We start from the raw sequence: 9,549 nt of genomic DNA on the forward strand, positions 1-9,549 counted from the left end.
GTAAAACTAATAAGTACTTTTCAGTTGATATCTTTGCTAAAAATATACTAATCCCAGAAAATTGTCTATTTTATGTATAATCTATATATTTCCAGAATTTCAAACATGTATTTTTGAAAACTTTACTCAGACCTTAGAATTTTCTAGCTTTCAAATATTTGTTTTATAAGTACAGTGTTACATTTCAATATAGAAAAACTTGAAGCAACTCATTTGTCTTTACAATCATAACTTTATTTTAAAACAAAAGTTTTGGAGTAAAATTTTCAAAAGCTACAAAGTGCCTTAGGAGCATAAATTCCATTATAAAAATGACTTAGACCTTTAGGAGCTGAAGTCTCATTGAAAATCAATGGGAATTAGGCTCTTAAGTAGCGTTGCCAACTTTCTAATTGCACAAAACCGAACACCCTTGGCCTGCCCCTGCCCCCTTCTTCGAGGCCCCACCCCTCGCTCACTCAATCCCCTCTCCCTCCATTACTCACTCATTTTTACCGTGCTGGGGCAGGGGTTTGGGGTTCCGGAAGGGGGCGAGGGCTCTGGCTGGGGGTATGGACTCCGGGGGGGGGGGGCAGAGATGAGGGCTTCAGGGTACGTAAGGGGGCTCTGGGGTGGGGTAGGGGCTTGTGGGGAGGGCTGCAGGTGGCGCTTACTTCAAGAAGCAGCAATATGTTCCTCAGCTCCTAGGTGTAGGGGCAGCCAGGTGGCTCTCCATGGTGTGCGATGCCTCCATGTGCAGGCGCCACTCCCGCAGTTCCCACTGGCTGTGGTTCCCAGCTAATGGGAGCTGCAGAGCCGGTGCCTGGAGCAGGGACACTGTGTGGAGCCCTCCTGTCTCCCCCTGTGCCTCGGAGCCAGAGGGATGCCTTATTGCTTCCGGGAGTCATGCAGAGCCAGGTAGGGAGTCTACCAGCCCCGCCAACCAGACTTTTAATGGCCTGGTCAGCGGTGTTGACCAGAGCCGCCAGGGTCCCTTTTCAACTGGACGTTCCGGTCAAAAACCAGACACCTAGCAACCCTACTCTTAAGTCACTTAAGCACTTTAAAAATGATACCCTTAAGGAACTATGCTTGTACAATATTAAGTATTAACTTTGTCAGTCTAATACAGTATTGAGGTCTGATCCTACACCACTAAATTCAGTAGTAGTTTCACCATTGATTTCTGTGGTGCAAGATTGTGCCCTTAGTGAACAAAGTTAATCTACAATTACCGCAGTTGACAATATCATTTTAAAAAATACACAAATATTGTTACTGATACTTTCTCATTGCAACTAATTGAGGTTGAGTTGGCTCTTTGGCTATACAAATTCTTATGCTACTTTAAAGAGAATTAAAATGTGTTTAATACGTTTGGTTAATAAATACACAAAATTGTAAAATATATTAAATACAATTACTAAGTAATAGTCATAGAGTTTAAGGCCAGAAGGGACCACCAGATTAAATAGTTTCATCACCTGTATAGCACAGGCCACTGACAGCACCCATACTCTATACACAATGACCAAAATTAGTCCACAGGAGACTTAACTGTTAGGTGCTACTGAGAAAGAATAAGAGGAATAGAGAGGCATCACAGATCAAGGCCCCTGCAAGGGCAGGGAGTTAAGTGAGATAGATATGGAAGGAGAAATTCAGTTTTAAGTGTTTCATGGTATTTACAAACTGAAGCTGTATTTTATGGTTTATTTTATCAGATCCTATTTGACTGATCTACAAAATAACTTGGATAATCTATTTGCTGCTGTATATTTGCAAAGACCAGGTAAGAACATGATAAAAAGGGCCAAATCCTGGTCCCTGGCTTTCCCCATACTGGCAGCACAAAGGATGGATCTTTATTCCCAAACGAGGCAGCTGGGGATTCCCCCGAGTAGGCAGAATTCCCCAAGCAGCATAAAGCACCATAACAATGGTGAATGTTCCTGGGAGAGCTGCAGCCAGAGCCAGAGTATGATTTACTCAGAGCAATTCCCAGGGAGGCTGCACTAGATGGTGTAATTTAGGAGAAGACTGGCCTAAGGTACACTAAGGGCTGGTTTCACCCCAATTGTGGTAAGTATCAGGGCACTGAATCATGGCATAGTCACCTTTCTCTCCATACCCAGACTGTACACTGAACAGCAGCTCTGCTACAGACAGACATCTAGTCCAAAGTCAGTAGTTAACTGCATTTTTAGGCACCATATTAAAAAGCAAAATTTTAAACATCCTTGCACAATGTCGTCTTTAAAAAGACAATAGATGGGTACCAGAATGTTTCCTTTGTTAAGGTGTCACTCAGAAATTTTGTTATACCATGAATCTGAAGTCAGAAGACTCTTCCGCTATGAATTTGGTATTGGATTGACAGTAAAATAAAGTTTTAATTGACAGCTTGAGTGGATGGAATTGCAGAGACGTTTTCAGGAATAAATGGTTGCCTTTTATTTTATTGTGTTAGCAGAACTCTTCAGTACAATGACAACATCTTCATACAGTACACTGTTGAGTAGTACAAAAACTGAAATAAAAAACTTTACCACTTGGGCAACACAAAAGATGTTTGAAATACAAAGCTGACAGCTCCTATGCCAGATCTTAAAGCGTGTCTGCACCATAGCTGGAGGTGTGATCTGTAGCTCATGTAGATATACTTACACTAGCATGGGTGGTCAGTGACCTGGCCGTTGGGGGCGGCTAGCCCCTGCCCCTCCTCTTGTGCCCAACACCCCATCCCTCCCCATCTGCCCCCACATCTTTCCCCCCTCCGCTGCAGGAGCCCAGAGCACCCTCACCATGGCACCTGGCCCCAGCTCTGGGCGGCCAGGGGCTGAGGCCTCAGCCCTGGTGAACCCGGCAAAAGCACTTCCGACCGTGGCTTCAGGTGGCACGGCCCCAGCGCCAGCCATCCTGACTCCTTATGGGAGGCAGGCCAGCCAGCCTGGGCCAGCCAAGGCAGAGCGCTCTGGGAACCACAGGTGGGGGCCTGGCCTGGGGGGCAGAGTATGGGCAGGGCCACACTAGGCTGTTTGGGAAGGCACAGCCTATTCCTGCCTATGATACCCACCACCCATGTACACTAGTTTTAATGTAGTTAGCTTGCTGAAAGGAACAATGAGGATGTAGCAGTGTGGGCTTCAGTGCTGGCTGCATGAGCCTGCCTGACTCCTCCCCCCGCCCCGGGTACATACTCACTTGTGCGGCCCATGCCGCACTGTCCTCACAGCTATTTTTAGTGCGCTAGCTATGTTAAAGCTAGAGTGGGTACATCTACATGAGCTGAAAATCACACCCCCAGTTGCAGTGTAGATCTTGCTTTTGAGTTTCATCTGGAATAGAAAATTTTAGGAGCCTTTGATAGTTCTGAGATAAGACAATTCACAGTAAAATATTTTACTAGCATAATATGGAAAAACTATAGACAAGTAATTTAAGAACAACTCTGCTGGGAGAAAGACAAACTCTCTCTGAGTATCAGGGCTATAAACTCCAATTAATTCCAGCTTCCAAATAAAATAGTTAAATATCCATTTATTTCAAAGTAGCATGTATTTGGTAAACCGATGTTTCACTCTCTTTGGCAAAATTTCTTTTATGTCTGAATCATGAGCAGAGCAGAACTTAGACTATCACATAGATACATACTAAATAAATAAAAATAGTGGGCAGAGTACCAGAAGTTAGTGTGGAAGATATGCAACTGTTTTTGCCAATCTGGGAATTAGCAGCCTTGAAAGCAAGTGGGAAAATGTGTACTACTTTAACGCATAAATGATATACGTTGTCACTGACTTCTCATTAAGTGTGCACAACTTCTGGCTAGCCTGTTATGATTAAATTGTTTGCACTGAAGGGCATGTTTTCTTTCATGTAGCTTAGCATAGTTTAAAACATATTCAGATCACATCTGTGACATGATATTATTTATAACTTAATTGTTTCCTCTTTGCAGTGCAACTGGAAATGGGGTAATATAATGATGCTTGGAACTTCTTTGAGTGCCCAAGGGTAGAGCTGTGCAAATCCTTCCAATTTTGGCTGGAAGTGGCTTTAAAGGGGTGTTTGTATGGTGGTTTTTGAAGAACCCATTCTCATGGGTTTGTAGGCACTAAAGTTTGAAAAACTTTGAATCCAGAGTCCCTTTGTCTCATTCTCCATACATCAGGTAGATAAGTTAAGCTCTTCATTGCCTTTGGTCTGTGTATGATCCCACAATTTTGCAGATGGAATTAATACACTAGGCTACTACCTTGAAAGTAGATATGCAGGCTAGGCATCTCTGATATACAGTTTGTGTGTTGCATACACGACACCCCAGGGATCTTAGATACAAAATGAAACAGCGTAAGGCTAAAATAACTTCCACTCAGGGTATGTCTACACTACCCGCCGGATCAGCGGGTAGTGATCAGTCTATCAGGGATCGATGTATTTGATCTCATCTAGACGCAATAAATCGATCCCCAAACGCGCTCCCCGTCAACTCCGAAACGCCACCAGGGTGAGAGGCAGAAGCGGAGTCAACGGGGGAGCGGCAGCCCTTGATCCCGTGCCATGAGGACGTGAAGTAAGTCAATCTAAGTCGATCTAAGATACGTTGACTTCAGCTACGCTATTCTCGTAGCTGAAGTTGCATATCTTAGATTGATTCCACCCCCTCCCCCGGTGTAGACCAGGCCTTAATGATGGAATTAATAATGTACTACTAAAATGCTACTTACCACAAAGACAGAGACACTTTACTTCTCTGGTGCACTATTTTGTGTGTGTGTGTGTGTGTGTGTGTGCTGACTGCACATGCATTGATGGTTCAGGAATGTTTGTCTTCAAAAACTCTGAGGAATGACTGTAATGATGGTTCTCCACAAATAGCTGCTCTCAGCAATAGTATCAAGGGACCTCATGCTGCCAGCACTGATTGCCTGCAATACAGAAGGTGAGATTGTCAGCTGATGTAAATTGATCTGGTTCAATGGAGTGGCACAAGTTCACACCAGTGACAGTTTTGGTGCATTATGTGTGGAAAACTCCAAGTATCCCAAAGCCAGGAAGCTTGCTGGTCTTTTCCTAGATGTACTGTAGTAGAACACTCTGATCTTTTCCAAAAGAAAATCTATTTTCTGACACTAAATCGTGAGTGTAGTATATGGAGGCCCAAAACAGATTAGAACTGAGAAAGGAGATCTTTTATTCTGATACACATTCATATAGACAACTAATCAACCTTTCTCTTGGAAAAACTTCCTCACAACCCTCTGCCCCCCAACCCCTCTGAACCTGTTGGAGCATGCTCAGTACAGTCATAGGGCTTCTAACAGTCAATAGGTATTCTCATATTGGCTACCAGGTAACAATAAGCATAACATAAATATCTACACCATTACACTCCTCCCCTTTATATTATTAGTAGTAATAAACTTAAAACTTATAACAAAAAAACAAAACATCCCAACTAAAAGTCTGAGGTAGAGTACCCTAATCCTCAACCAATTACAAGGGATTATTCTGCCTTCTCTAGCATAACTGCCTTACTACCACAAATCCAGTCTGTCTCTAGGTTTGGGAAATCTATTGGACTAATACAGTGGAGACACCTGTGGTCCTTGATCAGTAGCTGGTGCAGAAGGGCTTTCCTAATAATGCCACCATCTCTGCAGGTTTAACTTCCAAGGCTGCTGTAGTGGTTGGTATGGGGTCCTCAGCCATCTCACTATTTCTGGATGTAGTAAGTGGGTAGTCTAATGACTCCATAACACCTGACATCTCAATATCCAAATAAGAATTCTCTACAGTAACTCCTCATAGCAACGCAAACAAACCTGATTGTGATGTCAATGAATGTGACTTCCATCTGGTAACTCAGTCACCCAAGAAAGTGGTCTTCTCTGTCCTATGAGGCGACCTGATAACCAGTGAGGGCCATTGTGAAAATTAAGAGCCTGTACTGCATTACTTTCACCTAATGTTCTTGGTGACGTTCAAACATCATAATATGACTTTTGTGCTGTCTTGCTTTTCCTTCACCTTAGCATTTTCATCATGGTGTAGGGAGTCCAGATGAGTTCTTAGTATCCTTCCCATTAAGAGTTGTGCAGATGACTTTCCTGTTGTGGCTTGTGGTGTTACACTATACTAGTAAAGAAGCCTGGCCAGTTTGGCTTCTATGCTACCATATGCCAAGTTCTTATGATTTGCAATGCCTAGTCGACTAGGCCATTTGAAGAAGGGAGGCAAAGTGCACAGTTCTTATGTGTTTTATGCTATTTTATTTCATTGATTCCTGAAATACAGCACCAGTGAACTGAGTACCATTGTCCCTCACTACTGTCTCAGGCAATCCAAAAGTGAAAAATGTACGTTGAAGTTTATCAGCTGTAGCCTGGGCTATAGAGGAGGGCATTATGTGTGCCTCAATCCATTTTTTTGAATGAGCATCAGTTATTAAAAACATTTTCCCCATACATGGGCCAACCTAATCTACATGAAGCCTCACCATGGTTCCTTAGGCCACTCCAGTGGGTGCAAAGGAACTTTTGGTGGAGCATGGTGACTGGATCGGCAAACTACACACTGTTGTACAACAGTCTTGATCTCCTCATCCATTTCTGGCCACCACATATAATTGCGTGCAAATACATTCATGCATACAATGCTAGGATGTGCTTCATATAACCAGTTTAGCTCCACTGGTCTACTGACTGGAAGTATGATCATCCAGGACCTTAATAATAATCACCCGTCTTGGACACTAAGACTCTCTCTCTGTCCAACTACTTGTAATCATTTTCTGTACTTGAGACAAAAATGGAGGTCTCTGAGTCCCTTTTTTTAACGGAAGTGTAGCTGTTAGTCTTTAAGGTGCCACCGGACTCTTCGTTGTCCTCCTGAACAGTCCTCCTGCTCTGCGTCATACACTTTTATTTTTCCATGTGCAGCCATTTTTATTTTCAATAAAAAAGGTGGTAATTTACACAGTGTGCAGAATTCGCTAGTGGTTGTTTTTCAGTTTATCCTCCTCACCAATATGGATACCCAAAACAGATTAGAATTGAAAAACATCTTTTATTCTGGTACATGTTCGCATAGACAACTAATCAGCCGTCATCTTAGAAAAAACTTCCACACCCTTCCCACCCTCTGTTGGAGCATACTCAGTACAGTCTTATGGCTTCTAACAGGTTTCAGAGTAGTAGCTGTGTTACTCTGTATCAGCAAAAACAACGAGAAGTACTTGTGGCACCTTAGAGACTAACACATTTATTTGGGCATAAACTTTCGTGGGCTAAAAACCACTTCATGATGCATCTGATGAAGTGGGTTTTAGCCCACGAATGCTTATGCCCAAATAAATGTGTTAGTCTCTAAGGTGCCACAAGTACTCCTCCTTCTTTTAACAATAAGCCGGTATTCTCACATTGGCCACTTGGTGGCAATAAACATAACAAAAATACCTACAATATTACAGGGAGATAAAAATGATCAGTAAGGAGGGACGGAATTGTAAAGTGCCTTGAAAGTGGTGTGTGTGTGCATATAAAAATTGTTGCAACAGTGACCGCTGGAGTCAGGTGATGCTGTAATTTACAGTGTTATAACAGACTTAGGCCTGGTTTACACTAAAAAATTATGTCGGTTTAACTACTTTGGTCAGGGGTGTGAAAAAGCCACACCCTTGTGCGGGGTAGTTCATGGAATCATAGACTTTAAGGTCAGAAGGGACCATTATGATTGTCTAGTCTGACCTCCTGCACAACGCAGGCCACAGAATCTCACCCCTCCACTCCTGTATGAAACCCCTAACCTATGTCTGAGCTACTGAAGTCCTCAAATCGTGGTTTAAAGACTTCAAGGTGCAGATAATCCTCCAGCAAGTGACCCATGCCCCACGCTGCAGAGGAAGGTGAAAACCCCCTAGGGCCTATGCCAATCTGCCCTGGAGGAAAATTCCTTCCCGACCCCAAATATGGCAATCAGCTAAACCCTGAGCATGTGGGCATGACTCACCAGCCAGACATCCAGGAAAGAATTCTCTGTAGTAACTCAGATCCCACCTAACTAACTAACATCCCATCACAGGCCATTGGGAATATTTACCGCTAATAGTCAAAGATCAATTAATTGCCAAAATTAGGCTATCCCATCCCCTCCATAAACTTATCAAGCTTAGTCTTGAAGCCAGATATGTCTTTTTGCCCCCCCTTGGAAGGCTGTTCCAGAACTTCACTCCTCTAATGGTTAGAAACCTTCATCTAATTTCAAGTCTAAACTTCCTGATGGCTAGTTTATATCCATTTGTTCTTGTATCCACATAAGTACTGAGCTTAAATAATTCCTCTCCCTCCCTGGTATTTATTCCTCTGATATATTTATAGAGAGCAATCATATCTCCCCTCAGCCTTCTTTTGGTTAGGCTAAACAAGCCAAGCTCTGAGACTCTCCTTTATCAGACAGGTTTTCCATTCCTCGGATCATCCTACAAGTCCTTCTCTGTACCTGTTGGAGTTTGATTTCATTCTTCTTAAACATGGGAGACCAGTTCTGCACACAGTATTCCAAATGAGGTCTCACCAGTGCCTTGTATAACGGTACTACCACCTCCTTATCTCTACTGGAAATACCTTGCCTGAAGCATCTCAGGACTGCATTAGATTTTTTCACAGCTATATCACATTGGCGGCTCATAGTCATCCTGTGATCAACCAATACTCCGAGGTCCTTCTCCTCCTCTGTTGCTTCCAACTGATGCGTCCCCAGCTTATAACAATAATTCTTCTTATTAATCCCTAAATGCATGACTTTTCACTATTAAATTTCATCCTATTACTATTACTCCAGTTTACAAGGTCATCCTGATCTTCCTGTATGATATCTTGGTCCTTCTCTGTATGGTCCTTCTCCCAGCTTTGTGTCACCTGCAAACTTTATTAGCACATTCCCACTTTTTGTGCCAAGGTCAGTAGTAAAAAGATTAAATAAGATTGGTCCCAAAACCAATCCCTGAAGAACTCCACTAGTAACCTCCCTCCAGCCTGACAGTTCACCCTTCAGTATGACCCATTGTAGTCTCCCCTTTAACCAGTTCCTTATCCACCTTTCAATTTTCATATTGATACCCATCTTTTCCAATTTAGTTAATAATTCCTCATGTGGAACCGTATCAAATGCCTTACTGAAATTGAGGTAAATTAGATCTACTGCGTTTCCTTTGTCTAAAAAATCTGTTACCTTCTCAAAAAAAGAGATCAGGTTGGTTTGACACGATCTACCTTTTGTAAAACCATTGTATTTTGTCCCAATTACCATTGACCTCAATGTCCTTAACTACTTTCTCCTTCAATTTTTTTTCCAAGATACAGATGTCAAACTAACAGGCCTGTAGTTACCCAGCTCACTTTTTTTCCCTTTCTTAAAAATAGGAACTATGTTAGCAATTCTCCAGTCATATGGTACAACCCCTGAGTTTACAGATTCATTAAAAATTCTTGCTAATGGGCTTGTAATTTCATGTGCCAGTTCCTTTAATATTATTGGATGAAGATTATCTGGGCCCACAGATTTAGT

General features: G+C 42.5%; 1 long non-coding RNA gene across 3 annotated transcripts in view; it reads right to left on the reverse strand.

Moving 5' to 3' along the window:
• Nucleotides 1-5,743, reverse strand: part of LOC120408513 — a 55,700-nt gene extending 49,957 nt beyond the window's left edge. For all 3 annotated transcript variants that reach the window (XR_005600746.1, XR_005600745.1, XR_005600744.1), the window contains exons 1-2: nt 5,583-5,743; nt 4,710-4,910 (exon numbers count right to left, since the gene is read on the reverse strand). This is a non-coding gene — a long non-coding RNA (uncharacterized LOC120408513). The remainder of the gene's footprint in view (nt 1-4,709; nt 4,911-5,582) is intronic.
• Nucleotides 5,744-9,549: the final 3,806 nt, after the last annotated feature.

This window comes from Mauremys reevesii, linkage group 6 (assembly GCF_016161935.1).
Source record: "Mauremys reevesii isolate NIE-2019 linkage group 6, ASM1616193v1, whole genome shotgun sequence".
In the NCBI taxonomy this organism is placed as follows: Eukaryota; Metazoa; Chordata; order Testudines; family Geoemydidae; genus Mauremys; species Mauremys reevesii.